The sequence below is a fragment of the Bombina bombina genome, chromosome 3, assembly GCF_027579735.1.
Source record: "Bombina bombina isolate aBomBom1 chromosome 3, aBomBom1.pri, whole genome shotgun sequence".
NCBI lineage: Eukaryota > Metazoa > Chordata > Amphibia > Anura > Bombinatoridae > Bombina > Bombina bombina.
Window position 1 is genome coordinate 885,704,594 of NC_069501.1, and position 25,224 is coordinate 885,729,817.

Sequence of the window (25,224 nt, forward strand, 5' to 3'; positions counted from 1 at the left end):
TAACAGATGCCGGCATCGCTTATTGTAATACAATTATAAACAAATATAAACTTTTTTATTATACTCTTGTGTAATCCACATTCCTTATATAGTTCTTTACCTCTCATATGCTGTTTTGTACAGCGCGTTCCCATATCCCCTTGTTCTTTTTCTATTTTGGTTTGATGTTAGGAGATACACTTACCTTTTGGGAACAGCATTTGAGATTTGAGCGTTGTATCTTATACCTACCCTGTTGTTTTGACTAATTGGATTTTAAACCTAGGTACATTACATATCTACATGTAGATAAGAAAAGTATATATTTTTCAGCAAAAATGCAGCTTTAATATGTATTTTTTCGCTTTATTTTAACTTTTCGATTAAGTTGTGATGCAATAAATCTCAATACATTTGCAAATTGCTTTTTTTGTATATTATAAATACATTTTTTATCAAATGTAATACTCTTACTGAGAGTAATCGTCTTAAGACCGCTGCTCCTTAACTCGTCCGCCACCTCTGAGGTGGCAGACAGCAATCATCCCGATCAGATATGATCGGGATGATTGACACCCCCTCCCTGCACGCAAGTCCCCCATCATGGGGAGTTTTTGGAAGAACATTCCTACCATAAGTTTGTTTTGACTCACAAGAGTAGGTGCTATACAGCTTGATTGTACCCTCTGCTAGCGGCCAATTGTCCGCGAATGTGCAGGGGGCAGCATTGCACAAGCATTTCACAAGAAATGTTTGTGCAATGATAAATGCCGACAGTGTATTAATAAATCTACAGCCATTTTCAGCAACATTGTTTTCCCAGACTTTCTAGCCTGCAAATTAACAATACCTCAAGAATAAAAAATGTAGTTTAGTATACAATAATCAAAGAATACCCTTCCAAAAAAAATAAGCCTGAGATATGCACAGAAACAATACAATGTCTACTAATTTCGATAGAGTAAACGACTGTCTTTGAAATACTTGACAACAACTGAATGCAAGATATCAAATTACATCAGACAGTGGGTATATTAAATGATTCTTTTTAACTTGTGTCAATCATGCCTTCACACTATCATATGATTGCTGGTCTTTTCTTTCAACTTGATACTAATATACTCAGCTTTATTTTTAATTCAACTTGGAACAGGTTGGGTTATTTGGGAGACACAGACATATGTATGTGTGTTCCCATCTCTATATAATCTGTATATTGGACCTCTGTGGAGTATGTACTGTGCATGCTCAGATCTTGCATAAAAAATGCACAGATTCCAATACAGCTAATCATCTTTAAAATTTTGTTTTTGGTCCAGTAATTTTTTTCAAATTCAGGTCCATTTCAAGCAAGTCATTAAGCACTATTTTCAACACCATTAGAGTGGCATTAGATCATATGTCAGACTCAGCACTGAGATGCAAAACAAATCTTTTCCCTGTCCATGTTGAAATAGGGTTTTTAAAGGTCCAATTTATATCAAATTAACCAACATGTTCATAACCGCTTTTACTTATCAATAAGCTCCAGATATCTTATCTGACATCCAAAGCTCAGTTAAATTTGGCCAAATATAAAGTTTGTTTTAAACCTTAAATCACCAGCAGGAACATATGTAGATTATATGTTTTAAATTAAGGACACTTCATTTTTTGATTATTACAATTTGATATTTTATGAAAGTGTTTTGAAGTATTCATGAAAAAAAGCAACCGGCAAGGGGAAATAATTAAATATTAATGTAATATGATACCTCCTTTATAAATGCAGTTGCTCACGCACACTCTTTACTTTCCTCCACGTGGCTCCATATCCAAAATTCAAAAGAAGGAATATCATTGAACAGCTAAAATGATTAGAAATATAATATATGGTCGAAAATGAAACAGGATAATATTGTTCACTTTTTAAAATATAAGGAATATAGCTTTTTAATCATTCTCAATACCAAATAGTTCAGTCAAATATCCCCAATGACAGTGGAAAAGGAAGCAAAATGTTTGTGCTATATTTAACCAAAAATAAAACATGGAAAAAGTTCACTTGAGGATGAAATAAGATAGCAGCTTTGCACATTTCCTCAAATCATTTAAGCAATTATAAACTTAATGCATTTAAGCAGTTTTGGATCTATTGTTCAAAAAAACCATAATGCTCTATAGATCAAAATATCAAAACCAGTTTAAAATATAAGGAGTACAATACATCAATGTGGATAATGTGCCACTTTACTATTGGCTTATTGCAATTTATTCATTTTAACCTTCCAAAAAGAGTGGAAAAAGTCATTGCAAATTATACATTGTTTGGCAATGAAAGTAGAAAATCCAGATGTTTTGATAATTACCAACGATGATTATCAAAGGCACTAACAATATCAATTAATTGTGTAGCAGAGGGATTTTAATTGTGGTCTAAATTATCTCAGAAAAAATCATTTTCATATACATTTAATGATAAGTTTAGAATCTAAGTCAAATTTAGCTTGCACAAGTGAAACAAGTTTTTAAACCTCTGATACATCAAAGAGAACAGGTGTATGCAAATATGTGATATTATTTGTAGTGAAAACTATTTGTCATGTCCAAATGTAGTAATTTTACAGATGCTGGTATGTAACGTGTTAAAACATTATTTTTTTATATTGCTATTTAAACCAACACTTTTATAAATAAATTATTATTAATATAACTATGTGGAGGTCATTTAGTTGTAGAGTCCTTGTAGCAATAATGGCCCAATTTTACGGAACCACAAAAGAGGATCCTTGAGGTGGAGGTGATTACAATGAAGAATCTCTTGGGGGTGAGTTCAGGATTAAGACTGTAATTTGTCTGGATCAGTGGTTCCTTGGATAACAATCACATTGTAGAATAAGTATCTTCCCTTTTTTTGTGTTTAGGTTTTAAATCTGCTAACATGAGTTAGGAAGTGTATTCAAGTATGTGACATTTTTTACTGTTGGAGGTATGATCCTCTGGTTTGACAGGTCGTTGCCTTGTTGTCTATCGTGGTCTATTACCTTTGGGTAAAGTTTCCTTGATTGGAGGAATAAAAGTAAAGAAACCCTTTACATAGATTGTTTAATGGTATGGATTCCCCATAATGTTGAAAGTCCCTTGGGTGGAGGAGTTTTATGGTTGTAGGCACTTTACATTGAGGAGCTTAAGGTGGGCAGGTCTCTTAGGTTGGAAGGTTTAAATAGTGGAGTCTTAGGATGGAGTAGTTTGATTACATTTATAACATATATTTTATATGTTTATTGCTGTTTGCTTGAAATATTATTTTTGACACAATATATTTTTTCATTCTTTTTTTAACACCAAGCTCTTTAGTTCCAGGGCCCTGACTCTTTACATTACACAATCTTACCCAGAACTAAAACTTCAGATCCTGCTGCTGCTCAGCAAGTTGGTGTAAAATACTTTTTTTCAGAAATACTTTTTATACAAAGTGGCTACAGTTAATGTGCATTATTTGAATCTTTAATATTTTATTGTTTTTCATTACATTTTCTGCTTATTTCAGATTCTGCCAAATTTAGGGCCAGATTGTAAGTGGAGCACAATATATAACTTTCGCTGAAGCAATATTTGCTATCCACTTTGTAATACTAGCGCACGCTAATGTGCGTTGGTATTACAAGTTAGGAGCAATGTGAATGCGACCTCACATTCACTTTGCATGAAAGCATTGCGCTCACAAGAACGCATTTCCATAGGCTCCAATGGAAGCCTCATTCTGATGCCATCAGGGACAGCATCAGAAGATCGCACGGTGAAGGGGTAAGTAGCGCATCGATGGCAGGATATTGTTAGATATATATTTACTGGGTACACACAGTTCCCATAGACCGTAATGTAAAGGTACTTTTCAGTGCAGTTGTTTGTCGGATCGGATAATTTGATCGGATAATTTTCTGAGCACTAATTGCTACCGCAAGCTTGTAGTAGCAATAACCAGCCACTTGTAATGGTTGGCTATTTATCGTGCACCCAATCCACTTGTAATCTAGTCCTTAATGTTTTATTAAACAGCAAGGCAGGTGTTTTAGTTTTGCACCATGCATCACTGTGAGTAACATAGTTACATACATCCCAAAATTTGTGGCTATGTATTTGGGACTCAGGAGGTTGAGGGAGTCTGTCTCTGTTTTGTGGTAGGAGCTGTGTCAGAGGAGGCATGTTTTTGAGTAGATAGTGGGTGGGATTGTGGGCATGTCTGGAAGCCTATGGGTAGGACTAAGGAAAATTCAGCAACTTTAAACATATGACTGTCTCAGAGGGACAGTGGGATAGATCTCAGAATTAGGGAATGTCCTTCTTAAACACGGACAGTTGGGAGATCTGTCGGAAAGTTCCCAAATCTCTGCAACACACTGTGGCCATAAAACTGTGGTTTACTTTTGGGTTTTGTGTATCTTGAAACTGCATTTAGCGGTTGTTTTCCTGAAATTAGGACTAATAACCAAAGGTGGTGTATTTTCTAAGATGGTTTTAATTTTCTCCTCCTTAAGAACCTTGGATGACTAGCACGTTGAGGATTTCACTAATGGCACTTTGAAATATGTAACTAGATTCATCATAAGAAGGCAAGAAGTGGTGATGGTTTGAAGCAAGACTTTAAAGAACTTCTATACTCTCATAAATGTTTTTTATTGGCATTTAATTCTGTGGTGGCTGTTTTGGGTGTTTGTTGGGAAAATCTATAGCTGCAGTGCATACATAAGATTCAATTATTTATGGGCCATATTACGAGTGGCGCTTTAAATTATTTTCTTGCTTGTAAGCTAATTGAGCTTAAAGTAAAAAAATTATTGTGGCTGTAATGGCGAACATATTAAAAGTCAAAAGTTAGTGGGAGAGAGAAAGACCGACGCTAGCTAATTTCAGGACTTCTGATATAGCGACCATCCTAATATTTTCTAGTTAGTTGTAGTAGGTGGCGCAAAACAAGTTGCTATTCCCAATGTGTCTTACTGTAAATATGTGTGATAATATGTGGGCTCAATATATTTTAATGTTTTGATGAGTCCTAATTTTATATTCTCTTTTGGAAAAAATGGATGTCGAAACTATTTAAGAAATAAATATGATCCTTTATTTGATTATGGTAAATTTACCCAATAGTAGTGATGCTAAAAGTACAGTTAAACAAAAATTATTACAATTCCTTCAAAGTTTAAAAAATGACACCGGTGTCTCTATGTATAAAAATGTACATAATATATAAAAAATAAATTAAATTAAAATAATAACGTTGAAATCTTATAATTTATACAGTTTTATATATTGAGCCCACATATTATCACACATATTTACAGTAAGACACATTGGGAATAGCAACTTGTTTTGCGCCACCTACTACAACTAACTATAACTCTTTAAACTTTGGGATAAAGTTTACTTCAGGTGTGCTAGATTCCCCACCAGCTAGACAGTCTAAACCTACCAAACATTCACCCTAACATTTTCTCCCCATAGACTACTATGAGGCACGCTGAAAAAAAACAACTAACAGTAATCGCTAACCCAACACTGTACTGGACCAACTGCGCTAAAGCCGAAGGTATTAGGAATACTTTACATTCCCATGTTCTTCACATAGAGGAAAATGTTCTTTTTATTTAAAAATATATATTTCTACATGTATCTGAATATTTTTGTAATATATATATATATAAAAATATATATACAAAATGTAAATAGAAAACAATTCTATGACACCAGATAAGAGTTTGTACAGAATAAAAAAGGAAATTTATGCTTACATGATAAATTTATTTCTTTTATGACATGACGAGTCCACGGATTTCATCCTTACTTATGGGATTACGCCTCCTGGTCAGCAGGAGGAGGCAAAGAGCACCACAGCAGAGCTGTATATATAGCTCCTCCCTTCCCTCCCACTCCAGTCATTCGACTGAAGTTAGGAAGAGAAAGGAAAAGCCAAGGTGCAGAGGTGACTGAAGTTTAACAAAAATAAAAACCTGTCTTAGAAAATAACAGGGTGGGTCGTGGACTCGTCATATCGTAAAAGAAATAAATTTATCAGGTAAGCATAAATTTCCTTTTCTTTTACAAGATATGACGAGTCCACGGATTTCATCCTTACTTATGGGATACAATACCAAAGCAATAGGACACGGATGAAAGGGAGTGACAAGACAGGAACCTAAACGGAAGGCACAACTGCTTGAAGTACCTTTCTCCCAAAAACAGCTTCGGATGAGGCAAAAGTATCAAATTTGGAAAATTTGGAAAAAGTGTGAAGAGACGACCAAGTTGCAGCCTTGCAAATCTGTTCAACAGAAGCATCATTTTTAAAGCCCATGAGGAAGCCAAAGCCCTAGTAGAATGAGCCATAATTCGTTCAGGAGGCTGCTGTCCAGCAGTCTCCTATGCAATACGGATGATACTCTTCAGCCAAAAAGAAAGAGAGGTAGCCGTAGCTTTCTGACCCCTATGTTTCCCAGCAAAAACAACAAATAATGAAGATGTTTGACGAAAATCCTTAGTCGTCTGCAAGTAGAACTTCAAGGCACGGACTACGTCCAAATTATGTAACAGACGCTCCTTCTTAGAAGAAAGGTTAGGACACAAGGAAGGAACAACAGCGGTCTGAGAACCACTAACAGAGACCCTAAACCTTTGTGAAGATCCTGGGTGCCGTGGCCAACCTGAAGCAAAGAGCCATAAACTTAAAATGTTTGTCCAGGAAGGCAAACCTTAGGAACTGGTGATGATCTTTGTGGATAGGAATATGAAGATATGCATCCTTTAAGTCCTTTATATCCGAATGTTCAGTGCTATGAAGAAGAGGAGTGGAGACCCCCTGTTTTTATGTTTCTATCGCCGTCAATTATTACTGTTAGACTAGAGAGTGTTTGTATTTTTCCCAATAAAATTTTATGTCATGGAAAAAATCTAATTTCTGTTTCCTGAAAAACCCATACCCCTCCAGGACCAAAAGTTCTTCTACCCAAGACAACAAGATTTGTGTAGTGGGAGCGTCAAACCTCTTCCAAAGTCTTGCAATTACTGACTTTGTCCCGTTAGTATAATAAATAATTATTTGAAAGAGTGCCATTCTAATTTTGCAAGTACCTGGAGGTTTATCATTAAGCAGGGCTTGCAGAGGTTGAAGGCTATAATCCTCCCCAAACAAATATTTACTTATCTTTTCTACCTCCTTCCATAAAGGTTTGAGTTTATCACATTCCCACCATATATGAAGCATATTTCCTACTTGTCCACAGTCCCTCCAACACAAGTTAGAGTTATGTGGGTATATCTTCTTAATTCGGTCCGGGGTCAAATACCAGCAAAATCTTATAATTTATCTCCAAGATTTGAGCAGAGTTAGAGGATTTGTGTGTGTTTCTAAAAATTATTCACCAATTTTGTGCATTAATTTGTTTCCTAAGATCGGCAATCCATTTTATTGTATAGGTTGGTAATGCCTCAGCTTGTAACTCCAGAAGGAGTCGCCTGGCTACAGACAATGTCCCTCTTTTAGGTTTTTCTTAAATACAGATCTGCTCCAATGTTGTTAGTGGTCTAACAAAATCCTTCATATGTGGTGATATCTGGAGTAAATTATGGACTTGTCCTTATTTTAACCATAAACCTATGAGACCTCCCATAGGCCTAGATTTAGAGTTCGGCGTTAGCCGTGAAAACCAGCGTTAGAGGCTCCTAACGCTGGTTTTAGGCTACCGCCGGTATTTGGAGTCAGTCATTAAAGGGTCTAACGCTCACTTTTCAGCCGCGACTTTTCCATACCGCAGATCCCCTTACGTCAATTGCGTATCCTATCTTTTCAATGGGATCTTCCTAACGGCGGTATTTAGAGTCGTTTCTGAAGTGAGCGTTAGAGCTCTAACGACAAAACTCCAGCCGCAGGAAAAAAGCAGGAGTTAAGAGCTTTCTGGGCTAACGCCGGTTCATAAAGCTCTTAACTACTGTACCCTAAAGTACACTAACACCCATAAACTACCTATGTACCCCTAAACCGAGGTCCCCCCACATCGCCGCAACTCGATTAAATTTTTTAACCCCTAATCTGCCGACCGCCACCTACGTTATACTTATGTACCCCTAATCTGCTGCCCCTAACACCGCCGACCCCTATATTATATTTATTAACCCCTAATCTGCCCCCCTCAACGTCGCCTCCACCTGCCTACACTTATTAACCCCTAATCTGCCGAGTGGACCTGAGCGCTACTATAATAAAGTTATTAACCCCTAATCCGCCTCACTAACCCTATCATAAATAATATTAACCCCTAATCTGCCCTCCCTAACATCGCCGACACCTAACTTCAATTATTAACCCCTAATCTGACGACCGGAGCTCACCGCTACTATAATAAATGGATTAACCCCTAAAGCTAAGTCTAACCCTAACACTAACACCCCCCTAACGTAAATATAATTTACATCTAACGAAATTAATTAACTCTTATTAAATAAATTATTCCTATTTAAAGATAAATACTTACCTGTAAAATAAATCCTAATATAGCTACAATATAAATTATAATTATATTGTAGCTATTTTAGGATTAATATTTATTTTACAGGCAACTTTGTAATTATTTTAACCAGGTACAATAGCTATTAAATAGTTAAGAACTATTTAATAGTTACCTAGTTAAAATAATAACAAAATTACCTGTAAAATAAATCCTAACCTAAGTTATAATTAAACCTAACACTACCCTATCAATAAATTAATTAAATAAAATACCTACAATTACCTACAATAAAACCTAACACTACACTATCAATAAATAAATTAAATACAATTTCTACAAATAACTACAATTACATAAACTAACTAAAGTACAAAAAATAAAAAAGAACTAAGTTACAAAAAATAAAAAAATATTTACAAACATAAGAAAAATATTACAACAATTTTAAACTAATTACACCTACTCTAAGCCCCCTAATAAAATAACAAAGACCCCCAAAATAAAAAAATGCCCTACCCTATTCTAAATTAATAGAGTTAAAAGCTCTTTTACCTTACCAGCCCTGAACAGGGCCCTTTGCGGGGCATGCCCCAAGAAAATCAGCTCTTTTGCCTGTAAAAAAAAACATACAATAGCCCCCCCCCAACATTACAACCCACCACCCACATACCCCTAATCTAACCCAAACCCCCCTTAAATAAACCTAACACTAAGCCCCTGAAGATCTTCCTACCTTGTCTTCACCTCAACAGGTATCACCGATCCGTCCTGGCATCCGGTGCTGAAGAGGTCCAGAAGAGGCTCCAAAGTCTTCCTCCTATCCGGCAAGAAGAGGACATCCGGACCGGCAAACATCTTCATCCAAGCGGCATCTTCGATCTTCTTCCATCCGGTGCGGAGCGGGTCCATGTTGAAGCAGCCGACGCGGATCCATCCTCTTCTTCCGGCGTCTCCCGACGAATGACGGTTCCTTTAAGGGACGTCATCCAAGATGGCGTCCCTCGAATTCCGATTGGCTGATAGGATTCTATCAGCCAATCGGAATTAAGGTAGGAATATTCTGATTGGCTGATGGAATCAGCCAATCAGAATCAAGTTCAATCCGATTGGCTGATCCAATCAGCCAATCAGATTGAGCTCGCATTCTATTGGCTGTTTCGATCAGCCAATAGAATGCGAGCTCAATCTGATTGGCTGATTGGATCAGCCAATCGGATTGAACTTGATTCTGATTGGCTGATTCCATCAGCCAATCAGAATATTCCTACCTTAATTCCGATTGGCTGATAGAATCCTATCAGCCAATCGGAATTCGAGGGACGCCATCTTGGATGACGTCCCTTAAAGGAACCGTCATTCGTCGGGAGACGCCGGAAGAAGAGGATGGATCCGCGTCGGCTGCTTCAACATGGACCCGCTCCGCACCGGATGGAAGAAGATCGAAGATGCCGCTTGGATGAAGATGTTTGCCGGTCCGGATGTCCTCTTCTTGCCGGATAGGAGGAAGACTTTGGAGCCTCTTCTGGACCTCTTCAGCACCGGATGCCAGGACGGATCGGTGATACCTGTTGAGGTGAAGACAAGGTAGGAAGATCTTCAGGGGCTTAGTGTTAGGTTTATTTAAGGGGGGTTTGGGTTAGATTAGGGGTATGTGGGTGGTGGGTTGTAATGTTGGGGGGGGGCTATTGTATGTTTTTTTTTACAGGCAAAAGAGCTGATTTTCTTGGGGCATGCCCCGCAAAGGGCCCTGTTCAGGGCTGGTAAGGTAAAAGAGCTTTTAACTCTATTAATTTAGAATAGGGTAGGGCATTTTTTTATTTTGGGGGTCTTTGTTATTTTATTAGGGGGCTTAGAGTAGGTGTAATTAGTTTAAAATTGTTGTAATATTTTTCTTATGTTTGTAAATATTTTTTTATTTTTTGTAACTTAGTTCTTTTTTATTTTTTGTACTTTAGTTAGTTTATGTAATTGTAGTTATTTGTAGGAATTGTATTTAATTTATTTATTGATAGTGTAGTGTTAGGTTTTATTGTAGGTAATTGTAGGTATTTTATTTAATTAATTTATTGATAGGGTAGTGTTAGGTTTAATTATAACTTAGGTTAGGACTTATTTTACAGGTAATTTTGTAATTATTTTAACTAGGTAACTATTAAATAGTTCTTAATTATTTAATAGCTATTGTACCTGGTTAAAATAATTACAAAGTTGCCTGTAAAATAAATATTAATCCTAAAATAGCTACAATGTAATTATAATTTATATTGTAGCTATATTAGGATGTATTTTACAGGTAAGTATTTAGCTTTAAATAGGAATAATTTATTTAATAAGAGTTAATTAATTTCGTTAGATTTAAATTATATTTAACTTAGGGGGGTGTTAGTGTTAGGGTTAGACTTAGCTTTAGGGGTTAATCCATTTATTATAGTAGCGGTGAGCTCCGGTCGTCAGATTAGGGGTTAATAATTGAAGTTAGGTGTCGGCGATGTTAGGGAGGGCAGATTAGGGGTTAATACTATTTATGATAGGGTTAGTGAGGCGGATTAGGGGTTAATAACTTTATTATAGTAGCGCTCAGGTCCGCTCGGCCGATTAGGTGTTAATAAGTGTAGGCAGGTGTCGGCGACGTTGAGGGGGGCAGATTAGGGGTTAATAAATATAATATAGGGGTCGGCGGTGTTAGGGGCAGCAGATTAGGGGTACATAAGGATAACGTAGGTGGCGGCGCTTTGCGGTCGGCAGATTAGGGGTTAATTATTGCAGGTAGCTGGCGGCGACGTTGTGGGGGGCAGGTTAGGGGTTAATAAATATAATACAGGGGTCGGCGGTGTTAGGGGCAGCAGATTAGGGGTACATAGGGATAATGTAAGTTGCGGCGGTTTACGGAGCGGAAGATTAGGGGTTAATAATATAATGCAGGGGTCAGCGATAGCGGGGCGGCAGATTAGGGGTTAATAAGTGTAAGGGTAGGGGTGTTTAGACTCGGGGTACATGTTAGAGTGTTAGGTGCAGACGTAGGAAGTGTTTCCCCATAGGAAACAATGGGGCTGCGTTAGGAGCTGAACGCTGCTTTTTTGCAGGTGTTAGGTTTTTTTTCAGCTCAAACAGCCCCATTGTTTCCTATGGGAGAATCGTGCACGAGCACGTTTTTGAGGCTGGCCGCGTCCGTAAGCAACTCTGGTATCGAGAGTTGCATTTGCGGTAAAAATGCTCTACGCTCCTTTTTTGGAGCCTAACGCAGCATTTTTTGGGACTCTCGATACCAGAGTTAATTTTATGGTGCGGCCAGTTAAAAGCCCGCGTAGCGTTAACAGCCCATCTACCGCCAAACTCCAAATCTAGGCCATAGTTTATTTTAGTGTTTGATGTGGCTTAAGTTTCCCGTTTTTTAATAATTTTATTATTGCTATTGAGTCCCCATACGCCTGTGAGGACTTTGTACTTGAAGGAATATTCCTTATAAATTCCTTATTCAGAAATACTGGGGATAGTGGGGAATATGTTTTGTTGAAATTCCATTTGTATTTCTAATCAATTTATCCCACATATCAAATGTGTGTTTATAAATCGGTATTTGCTGTATTATCTGTGGTCTGGTCTCTTTTTGCACCCAACAGAGGGCCCCTACATGCGTTATGTTTAGTACACAGGCGTCCATTGTTACCCATGCTTTTGTTGTAGCCCCCGTATGCCAATCAATTATTTTTTGGATTGGTATTGCCCTGTAATATGTGAGAATATTAGGAGAACCTAGACCCCCCCTCTTCTGACTTTCTGTATAGTGTTTTTTTCTGTATTCTCGGTGCCCCAAATGTATGTATTTATACTAGCTTGTAGCTTATGGATATATTGAGGTGACAGTGCAATAGGTATGGCTTGCAAATAAAATAAGATCCGTGGCAGTATTGTCATCTTAATTCCTTGTATGCATCCCCACCACGAGATGGGTTTGGAGAACCATCTTTTAGTGTATTTTGTGTGGTAGTTAGCAGTTTCTGATAATTTAGCTTGAATAATTGCTGATGATTATTAGTTAATTCAATCCCAAGATATTTGATTGACTTGTATTGTAGTTTATAAGGGCAAATCGTGCTTAGGGACTGAAAATAATTTGGAGCTAAAGATATGTTAAGCATTTCAGTCTTCTGGGCATTAATTGAAAAATATGAGAACTTACTGAAAATATTTATTTCCAATATGAGATGGGGAATAGAGGTTTGTGGATAGGCAAGGGATATCAGGACATTATCTGCATGCATCATCAATTTAGTTTCATGTTTGTTTATTTTTATGCTTTGAATTTGTTTATTCAGCCTAGCATGAGAGGCTAGCACCTCCATGGTAAGGATAAATAGAAGTGGAGAGAGGGGGCATCCCTGCCTGGTGCCATTTTTAATGTTTAGGGTTTCTGACAGGGTACCATTAACCTTCACCCGCACTGAGGGGGTGGAATATAAATGGGAGATCCTAGATATCAGTTTGGGCCCGAATCCAATTTTTTTAAGGGTTTGTGTTAAGAATTTCCAATTGAGTCTATCGAATGCTTTTTCAGCGTCCATAGAGATTAGGATTGCAGGGATGTCATGAACATTTATGTAGTCCAGTAATTGTATGGCCCTGATGGTGTTATCCGTTGCCTCTCTATGTGGGACAAAACCCACCTTGTCTAAATGTACCAAGGTGGGTAGTATACCATTAATTCTATTTGCTATAATTTTAGAGTAAATCTTAAGGTCCAAATTTAAAAGGGAAATGGGCCTGTAGTTTTCTGGGAGTGTTGAGGTTTTGTTTGGCTTAAGTATAACAGAGATATGTGATGCCAGGAATGAACTTGGAAATGTTTCCCCTTCATCTATAGCCTTAAATAAGCTAGTTAATTGTGGGGCTAATTGTGTTTTAAATGTCTTATAATAAATATTCGAAAACCCGTCTGGTCCTGGACTTTTACCATTGGGGAGTGCGTCAATCACCTCTAGGACCTCCTTCAGGGTGATTTTTAAAGATATTAGGAAGAATAGTAGAATGTATATATTTCTCTAAGTCAAGGGAGTAATTAGGGTCCACCAGTGGAGGTAGATTATAGAATTGTTCATAGAATTGTTGAAACACCTTGGCTATCCCCTTATTATCTACTACTGTGCTGGTGCCTAATGTCATTTTATGAATATGATTGCTTAACGCTTTCTTTTTTTTTTTTAAAGCTCTGGCCAACAAGATGTCTGCTTTATTCCCCCCCCCCCCCGCAAAATATAGTTTTTGAGGTATTAAGCATTATCATACACCTCTATATGTTATAGTTCATTTAATGATTTCCTAGCCGACTGGAGATTCCTTAATAATTCTGCGTCCAGTTGATTTTTTTTTGTGTTTTCTATCTTATTCTTTTACTTCTCCCAATAATTTGAGATATGCTTCATTTTGTTTATGCTTTAATTGAGTTTTTTTTTTATTAGTTCCCCATGTATTACGGCTTTGTGTGCCTCAGAATTTGTTGTAGCTGATGTGGATTCAGGGGTATTAAACTGAAAATATTCCTTTATACACAATGCTATCTCTTCTATTACTTTTGGTTTGTGTAATAATGCTTCATCTAATCTCCACACATATGGAGAAAGAGGACCTGATTGCCAGTTTAATTCTATTGTCACCATCTCGTGGTCCGACCACGTTGTGTTTTTTATTTCTGAGTAAGCTAATAGTGGTAGTCCTAGTTGACTAATAAATAAATAGTCTATGCATGAGTGTGCTTTTTGAGGAAATGAATAGAAAGTAAAATCCTTTCTCTCCGTGTGAGTAAGTCTCCAAGCATCAAATAATGTGGCTGCCTGAAAAATGCTATTCACTTTCCTGAGTGTTTTCAGTGGGACCTGGCTATGACTTATTGAACAATCTAGGGAGGGCTCCAATGCAATGTTTAGATATCCCCCCAAAATCACAATCCCCTTTTGCATACTCAACACCACATCTACTATATTTGATAAATGTGGTCTGGTTCACATTCGAACAATATAAGTTGACCAGTGTTATTGGTTTGTTAAATATTGTACCCACCAGAACTATATATCTCCCTTCATTATCTAGTTTTTGTTTAATAATTGGAAGGGTTTATTTTTATTAATAAGTATCCCTACGCCATTATGTTTGGTTAAGGCTGAGCTAAAGTAAGTGTTAGGGAAGTCTTTTGAAGAACATCTTGGCTCTGTCAGCCTAGAAAAGTGGGTCCCTTGAATAAAAACTATATCACAATGTCTTTTTTTAAACCAATTTAGGGCCAGGGAACGTTTAGTAGGGGACTTCAACCCTTTGACATTCTGGGTTGCTATTATTAACGGGCTTCCATTGAAAATGTATCTCTTTATTAAGCACCTGTGAATGTCTGGTAGTTTATTAATGTGTATGTCTCCTACATATCTATATAGGGGTCTCCATCCTCTGGCAAACACAATATAAAACAAAGAGGCACCTGGCAATACGATATTGCATGTGAAAATTCTTATGAACAACTTTGACTTGCTGAAAAACATATAAACCAATGTTAAAACAAAACAATTACAAACATTATGATCCAAAAAAGTGCAAAACAATATCCATATTTGACCTGTAGCAATTTTTGCGTAACTTAGTAAAAGTGTTTTGCTGGGATCTATCATACCTATGTTAAAGGGGTAAATCTTTAAACCAAAATAGGTAAGAAGGCTATCCCCCCCGAGTTCCAACTGGAAATTAGCTATTATCTAGGCTGACAACCATTAAATCTAAACTGGCATATATCTACATTTTAATTACATTGGTTAAGCAATAGAAATTAGAAGGTTTCTATATATAAACCTGGTCCATATTCAAATTACTATGTCTCTGAACAACTGTTTACGTTAATAAACAAACTCTACTATTTTAAACGTTCACGTTTTCTTTCTATTTAATGTCACAAGCATTTTGCAACTTGTGGTTTCTAAATATCCTTCTAGCCTACAAATTGTCTATTAATCCTCATCATGCTGGATGTGTCAAAGGAGCTGAAGGTTACTGTTGTTGATTTGCCCCTCTTTGACCTTTCCTTGTGACTCTGATCCAAGGATCTCGTGGTGGCTTTGCAGTTAGGTTAGTGTTGATTGTTGATGTGATGTTATCCTTGTCACTCAACCTGGGGAGCGCTGGTTGAGGTATACCCAGACCAGCCCAAAAGTCATCTATATCCTCAGCATCCTGATAGATATGTGTTTGATTATTGCGTATTACCCTTATGGAGAATGGAAATCCCCATCAATACGGGATCCCCAGTTCTTTGAGATGTTGTGTGAGATACAGTGCATCTCTCCTTCTCTTCAGGGTATGTGGACTGAGGTCCGGGAATAGTTGCAGAGTGACCTCTCTGAATGAAATAGGCTGTAGTTTCCTGGCGGCCGCCATTATTCTCTCTTTATCTTGAAATTGGTGACATTTTATGATTATGTCCCTTGGAGGAGAGGGCTCCTTAGGTTGAGGTCTTAAAGCCCTATGGGCCCTATCCATAAGTATATCACTAGAATTTTGAGTTTGCAGAATGTGGCGGAACAATGCTTGTAGGTAATCTGGAATTTGAGCTATTACAACTGACTCCGGAACTTCTCTTATGCGAATATTTTGCCTTCTCCCTCTATTATCAAGATCTTCTAGCTGTAATTGTAATTGCATAATAGTGGATGACTGATCTTGCGTTTGCTGAGTCAGAGAGTTTGTGTCATTAGAAAGTGATTCCGCAACTTCCTCCAGCTGAGTGACACTATTTCCCAAGAAAGTAATGTCCTTCTTAACTTCAGCTAGGCCATCCTTCACTATTTGCCCAACCTGTGATATTAGCATTGTGAAGTCTTCTTTGGTAGGCAGGGATTTTAAATCTGCTCTAGTAATAGGTGTTAAGTCCTCATCTGTGGAATTATGTGTTAAAGTATCCAGATCCTCTTGAGTCTCCATTATAACTGAGGGGTTTTCAATACTAGTGTCAGATTGTTTAAATAAATCACTGAATTTTTTCCCTGCCATGCTGTTTGTTTTAAATTTTTTATCTACCTTAGACACTCTCCTAGCGGCCATATTGTAGGATACCCTGCGTGGTTCTCCCTTTATAACATTAGTTAGTTAGAATAGACTTATTTGCAGTAAAAAATGACCCACTTGAGTATTGTCAAAAAAACTATATAATTTTGTCTCCTCAATGCTTCTCCTTGCTTTATAGGTATATAGGCAAGTATATAGGCAGAGTTTTCAAGACATTTGAAAGTGAATCTGTTGCTGCTTATCACTCAGGGGACCGTATATCTTATTATCCTTCTAGGAGGCTTTCATTTAACTAGGGCATAATTTAGGTAGGATATCTGTTTCCAAGGCTACTTCTGTTGTGCCCTCCACACCATTTATATGCCCAGGTTCATTAGCCTATCTTAGTTATGTCTCTGTTAATCCTCTGCAGCCCCAGAGTGCCCTGCCCACCAATGCAATTATCAATACGGCCCAGTTCTTTTATTATAGTGATCCCTTTGTACTGTGTTGTAGAGTTTGAGTACTTATCAGCCCTTTTCTGTGATGGATCCAATATGGTGCTGGTGACTGGAGCTATCTGTTGCGCATTTGTCAAATGGGGCCTTGGATTCACAATTCTTTCCCTCCGTTCAGTCGCAGTATGGTCCAGGTGGGTCTTCTGGCCACTTAGGGTTCAAATTCAGCCCATTAGTTGAGTTGGCACTCGAAAAGAGCCAAGGTCTTACCGGAGCTCTAAAGTCATGCGATAATTTCCTAGGCTAACTGGCTCTGCCCCTACTAATTTAATTTTTTTTTAAAATTTGTGTCGTAATGAAAAATATATAAATATAAATCATAAAATATTTGTGATTTTTGAAGTTGTAGATGGGGGTTTGTAAAAAGATTGAACATCACAGGTTACAAGAATGTATATAAAATATATAAAATAGCACAGAAATTACATTCTTGTAACCTGTGATGTACAATCTCTTTACCCATGCATAAAACATGAGGAGGGCTTAAAAGCAATAGATTATTACATAAACAAGGATATAAAAATAAAAAAGAAACAAATTCTGGAGGGAATTGAATTCATTCTAAACCATAACTTCTTTATGTATGAGGACTCATTCTATGAACAGATTTGCGGCACAGCTATGGGCACTAAATTTGCCCCTAGCTACTCAAATCTGTTCATGGGCTTATGGGAAACAAAATTTCTGGAATCTAGTCCTAGCTTTATCATCTATAAAAGATTCATAGATGACCTGTTTTTCATTTGGAACGGTCCTGAAAATGAACTTACCAAATGCATTCAAGATATGAATACCAACCCACTAAATCTAAAGTTTACAGCTGAATTCAGCAGAGATAAGGTCCACTATCTAGATTTAGAAATTAGTATACAAAACAATGACATTTCTACTAAAACCTACTTTAAAGAAGTACACGCCAACAATTTCATACACAAAACAAGTTGCCATCTTAACAGGTGGAAACAAAACACCCCTAAAGGCCAATTCTTAAGATTGAAACGGAATTGTAAAAAAGATACAGATTACATAGAACAATCTGAAGTGCTAAAACAAAAATTTGTAGAGAGAGGGTATGCAGAAGAACACATAGAATCAGAAAGACAGAAAGTTCAAGAACTAGAGAGAAAACAAGGCTTACAATACAAAACCAAAAACAAAGATCCCCAAGACAATAAAGACATCTTTGTCCCATTTATAACTGAATACAGCGAGGACAGAAAGAAAGTGGAAAATATAATAAAAACACACTGGAAGATATTAAAATCTGACCCACATATAGGAAAAAACCTACCCCAAAATCCGAAATTCGTCTATCAGAAAACTTTTTTTTAAAAGTTCTCTAGCTCCAACTATTAAATCAAATCAGACTAAAATACAAAGGGGAGTGCTAGGTGATAAACTACAAGGATTTCATCCTTGCGGAAAATGCAAAGCGTGTAGACACGCAAATAAAACAAAAACCTTCATATCAAATATAACAAAGAAAGAATATAAAATTAGAGAAACAATCCAATGTATGGATATGAATATTATTTACTTGATAAACTGCAATAAATGTGGGAAACAGTATGTAGACGAAACAGTGAGAACAGTAAGAGAGAGAATAAGAGATAAAGAGAGCATATATGGTCTATTGAAAATTCAGATAAAGAAAGAAATAAGGATCTTCTAGTTCCACAACATTTCAAAAATTGTAATAATAGTAATTTAAACTATTTCAGATTTACTGCTATAGCCAGAGTAAGACCAAATAAAAAAGGAGGTAATCAATCTATAGCTCTGCTTAAGAAAGAAGCCCAGTGGGTATTTGAAGTCCACACCCTGAAACCAAAAGGGCTAAACATAGAATTCAGTCTGTACTGTTTCCTAAACTCCTAAAGAAAGATACAACTAAATATCCACCACGATGAGGGCACATGAGTAGTTAAGTCAATATAGTTATTGCAAATAAGACTAATTTATGATTAGAAACCCCCATCTACAACTTCAAAAATCACAAATATTTTATGATTTATATTTATATATTTTTCATTATGAACCAAATCTTTAAAAAAAAATGTAATTAAAAAATTAGCAAAAATCTATTGTTTTAAAATTTATTGTTTCAAAAACTTGTCCCAATTTTTTTTCTATATTCCTTTTTCTTCCAAAATTTTTTTTTCCAAAAAACCTTTTTTCCAAAATAATCAATAAATAAAAAAACGTTTCCAACTATTTTACAACCTTTAAGTAAATTAATATTTTTTGCACAATTTTTTTTTTTTTTAATAACTAGACATGTGCATGGCGAAAAAATTCGGTTCGGTTCGGATCGATTCGGAATTTTTCGAAGTTCGGTTCGGATCGATTCGAATTCGGAAAATTCTGAATCGATTCATTTCGGATTCGTTTCGGATTCATTCGGATTCAAAGAAATTCGGTTCGATTTGGTTCGTAAATTCGGCATTTTGGAAAGTGTTAGGTGGGATTAGACTAGTATTATACTGTATATTAGGTGTTAACCTAACATACTGTACAATACTAGTGTAATCCCAATGGCCATCCGAATTTACGAATCGATTCGATTCGATTCGGTTCGATTCAGAAAATTCGGCAGAATTTTAATTCGGAAATTCGGTTCGATCCGAATCACCGAATTTGCCGAATTTTCTGAATTTCCGAATCGAAACGAAACGAATCGCACATGTCTATTAATAACATAGTAAAAAGAAATAATAATAAAACATGACACCAAATATGATATATTAGCACATAAACTTCAACAGATAAACTTTGTTCTTAGTCTATCATTCACCACATTTGCTCACACAGTTGATACAAATTAGAGCTTTAAATTCTTAACTGATCTCCTTATTAGTGTATATCTTTTTCCTTCATATGATGTTTTGTTATCTAACTTTCATGTGAATATTTGATACACTAACATATAAACTTTAACATGTAAACTTTGTTCTTAGTCTATCCTTTTTCACCCACAGGTACTTCACCTTTTCAATTCTCAGAGGTTCAAAACAAAGGCATCATTAACACAGTTACTCACATAATTGATACAAATTATAGCTCTCAACTGATTTCTTTCATACTCCTAACTTTCTAATCTTGATTAGTTTATTTTATTATTTTTGTTCCAACACTAAGATTTGTTATTAAATATTCATCTTAATATGCAACAATAATATCCAAAGAGTTGAAGTTGTTCCAATTACATCCTTATTTGGTATATATATGCAAAGATTGTTTGTAATGATATTCTGATGAAAGAACTGATTCTAGACACAAGGATCAATTATTCAATTAAAGACATTATAAAAGACTCCATAGAGCCAGGAAGGACATGCTTGAAAAAGGCTGGTTATCACAGCTGAAACGCGTTGCACTGATCCTTCATCCCTAACACCTGGTTCACACAGGAGCCGCAGAGCAGAGGAAGCATTAGCAGACTGAGTAAGCTAAGAATACGCTGCCACCAAACACTGCCAAAAACGCTTCCAAAAACGCTCCAGGACCGGCATCTGTAGTGAACTGATCCATCTACTCTTTATTACGGACAATCCGAAGTCCTACATGATACCTACTATTGGAAATAACAGTAGAGTGCGGAAGTCCCTTACCCGCAACATAATATACAAAGACTCAGCCCCCATAAGACATGGGAGGCGGATTTGTGCATCACACCACTTAAAGATCAATGAAGAAAAGCTGGTCACAAAAACGTCTCTCAGCAAGGATAATAAGGTTAGATCTATACACCTGCTTACCTTACCCCATTTGATATAGGTACATAGTACCTTAAAAAGATATCTTCTATAAACTTAGGCTGCAGCCAAGAAAATGTCTTATAAACATCATAGACTCTCATATTGGGTATTACCTAAGGGTTACCTCAAGATGGACTTTTAAAGGGACATTCCAGTCAAAATATAAATGCACATAGATTTATTGCATCTTTGAATAAAAACATATTTGCAATATACATGCATTGGCAAACATGCTTCTATTAAGAGTTACCACTGTTTTAGTGTTAACATTTTTCCCTGCACGTGCATGTGAAGCATAGCTAGATATTCTCACTGCACCCACATTTTAAAAAATACAGCTGCTCAGATCATCAGTGAGGCTTGTATCATGTCAGTAATTAACAAATTGAGTCATTACCAGATGGTACAAGCACCTTAGGCTCTCTGAACAAGTGTTGTGTTTAAAATGCTGGTGCACGGTGAATACTTAAATACACCTTTGAAACAGCTATAGCTTTTAATAGAAGCATTTTTGCTAATGCATGTATATTACAAAAATGCTTCTGTTCAATACCCAAATGCACCCATGTGGTTTCCAATTTTGGCTGGAATATCCCTTTAATCACGTTTTGAAAAAATTGCTTTGTTGAAATTTGTCAAATATTGCTGTATTGAAATTTGTCAAATATTGATACTATTGATACTGATACGCAAGAAATCAATATTAGATCAATTTAAGATTATTTAGATTACAAGGTTAACCAACCTATCAGATTAATTTGTACATAAGAATCTCAAACTCACATGTTTTAAAAAAAAACTTTTTTGTTTTTACTAAAATAAAATAAAATAGATTTTTATTGTGTACAAAATCTTATCTGGTGTCATAGAATAGATTTCTATTTACATTTTTTATTTATATTTTTTATATTTTCATATTTTCATACGTTTGAGATCTCCCCAGAGTGACTCAATGATATTGCGGCCAGGAGACTGAGATGGCCACTCCAGAACCTTCACTTTATTCTGCTGTAGCCAATGACAGGTCGACTTGGCCTTATGCATAAATAAAAAAGAGAAGCGCTCAACCTGGGAACGAACAATAGCATAATAGCTTGTTCTATGGCTAGTTACCACCCTAGAAGCAGCCTCTTTTTGCTCAATATGTGCCTTTCACAGAGAAGAACTTTCCTGTAGCACATCAGTCTGATCCTGACTTCACAGTACAGTCCAGCCCCGAAATACCAGGCAATCCCTCTCTGAACAAGAGAAACAGCAAAACCCCAGACGTACGTTTCGGCCCATTGCGGGCCTCGTCAGTGAGGTGCAGCCATATCCCTCTAGGCACACTGAGCAACGGGTCCACGTCTGGATTCCCGCATCACACTTAGGGAGACTTCCCCAAGTGTCATAATTTGTATAAATAAAAAAGAGAAGCGCTCAACCTGGGAACGAACAATAGCATAATAGCTTGTTCTATGGCTAGTTACCACCCTAGAAGCAGCCTCTTTTTGCTCAATATGTGCCTTTCACAGAGAAGAACTTTCCTGTAGCATATCAGTCTGATCCTGACTTCACAGTACAGTCCAGCCCCGAAATACCAGGCAATCCCTCTCTGAACAAGAGAAACAGCAAAACCCCAGACGTACGTTTCGGCCTATTGTGGGCCTCGTCAGTGAGGTGCAGCCATATCCCTCTAGGCACACTGAGCAACGGGTCCACGTCTGGATTCCCGCATCACACTTAGGGAGACTTCCCCAAGTGTCATAATTTGCATAAATAAAAAAGAGAAGCGCTCAACCTGGGAACGAACAATAGCATAATAGCTTGATCTATGGCTAGTTACCACCCTAGAAGCAGCCTCTTTTTGCTCAATATGTGCCTTTCACAGAGAAGAACTTTCCTGTAGCATATCAGTCTGATCCTGACTTCACAGTACAGTCCAGCCCCGAAATACCAGGCAATCCCTCTCTGAACAAGAGAAACAGCAAAACCCCAGACGTACGTTTCGGCCTATTGTGGGCCTCGTCATTGAGGTGCAGCCATATCCCTCTAGGCACACTGAGCAACGGGTCCACGTCTGGATTCCCGCATCACACTTAGGGAGACTTCCCCAAGTGTCATAATTTGCATAAATAAAAAAGAGAAGCGCTCAACCTGGGAACGAACAATAGCATAATAGCTTGTTCTATGGCTAGTTACCACCCTAGAAGCAGCCTCTTTTTGCTCAATATGTGCCTTTCACAGAGAAGAACTTTCCTGTAGCATATCAGTCTGATCCTGACTTCACAGTACAGTCCAGCCCCGAAATACCAGGCAATCCCTCTCTGAACAAGAGAAACAGCAAAACCCCAGATGTACGTTTCGGCCTATTGTGGGCCTCGTCATTGAGGTGCAGCCATATCTCTCTAGGCACACTGAGCAACGGGTCCACGTCTGGATTCCCGCATCACACTTAGGGAGACTTCCCCAAGTGTCATAATTTGCATAAATAAAAAAGAGAAGCGCTCAACCTGGGAACGAACAATAGCATAATAGCTTGTTCTATGGCTAGTTACCACCCTAGAAGCAGCCTCTTTTTGCTCAATATGTGCCTTTCACAGAGAAGAACTTTCCTGTAGCATATCAGTCTGATCCTGACTTCACAGTACAGTCCAGCCCCGAAATACCAGGCAATCCCTCTCTGAACAAGAGAAACAGCAAAACCCCAGACGTACGTTTCGGCCTATTGTGGGCCTCGTCATTGAGGTGCAGCCATATCCCTCTAGGCACACTGAGCAACGGGTCCACATCTGGATTCCCACATCACACTTAGGGAGACTTCCCCAAGTGTCATAATTTGCATAAATAAAAAAGAGAAGCGCTCAACCTGGGAACGAACAATAGCATAATAGCTTGTTCTATGGCTAGTTACCACCCTAGAAGCAGCCTCTTTTTGCTCAATATGTGCCTTTCACAGAGAAGAACTTTCCTGTAGCATATCAGTCTGATCCTGACTTCACAGTACAGTCCAGCCCCGAAATACCAGGCAATCCCTCTCTGAACAAGAGAAACAGCAAAACCCCAGACGTACGTTTCGGCCTATTGTGGGCCTCGTCAGTGAGGTGCAGCCATATCCCTCTAGGCACACTGAGCAACGGGTCCACGTCTGGATTCCCGCATCACACTTAGGAAGACTTCCCCAAGTGTCATAATTTGCATAAATAAAAAAGAGAAGCGCTCAACCTGGGAACGAACAATAGCATAATAGCTTGTTCTATGGCTAGTTACCACCCTAGAAGCAGCCTCTTTTTGCTCAATATGTGCCTTTCACAGAGAAGAACTTTCCTGTAGCATATCAGTCTGATCCTGACTTCACAGTACAGTCCAGCCCCGAAATACCAGGCAATCCCTCTCTGAACAAGAGAAACAGCAAAACCCCAGACGTACGTTTCGGCCTATTGTGGGCCTCGTCAGTGAGGTGCAGCCATATCCCTCTAGGCACACTGAGCAACGGGTCCACGTCTGGATTCCCGCATCACACTTAGGGAGACTTCCCCAAGTGTCATAATTTGCATAAATAAAAAAGAGAAGCGCTCAACCTGGGAACGAACAATAGCATAACAGCTTGTTCTATGGCTAGTTACCACCCTAGAAGCAGCCTCTTTTTGCTCAATATGTGCCTTTCACAGAGAAGAACTTTCCTGTAGCATATCAGTCTGATCCTGACTTCACAGTACAGTCCAGCCCCGAAATACCAGGCAATCCCTCTCTGAACAAGAGAAACAGCAAAACCCCAGACGTACGTTTCAGCCTATTGTGGGCCTCGTCAGTGAGGTGCAGCCATATCCCTCTAGGCACACTGAGCAACGGGTCCACGTCTGGATTCCCGGATCACACTTAGGGAGACTTCCCCAAGTGTCATAATTTGCATAAATAAAAAAGAGAAGCGCTCAACCTGGGAACGAACAAAAGCATAATAGCTTGTTCTATGGCTAGTTACCACCCTAGAAGCAGCCTCTTTTTGCTCAATATGTGCCTTTCACAGAGAAGAACTTTCCTGTAGCATATCAGTCTGATCCTGACTTCACAGTACAGTCCAGCCCCGAAATACCAGGCAATCCCTCTCTGAACAAGAGAAACAGCAAAACCCCAGACGTACGTTTCGGCCTATTGTGGGCCTCGTCAGTGAGGTGCAGCCATATCCCTCTAGGCACACTGAGCAACGGGTCCACGTCTGGATTCCCGCATCACACTTAGGGAGACTTCCCCAAGTGTCATAATTTGCATAAATAAAAAAGAGAAGCGCTCAACCTGGGAATGAACAATAGCATAATAGCTTGTTCTATGGCTAGTTACCACCCTAGAAGCAGCCTCTTTTTGCTCAATATGTGCCTTTCACAGAGAAGAACTTTCCTGTAGCATATCAGTCTGATCCTGACTTCACAGTACAGTCCAGCCCCGAAATACCAGGCAATCCCTCTCTGAACAAGAGAAACAGCAAAACCC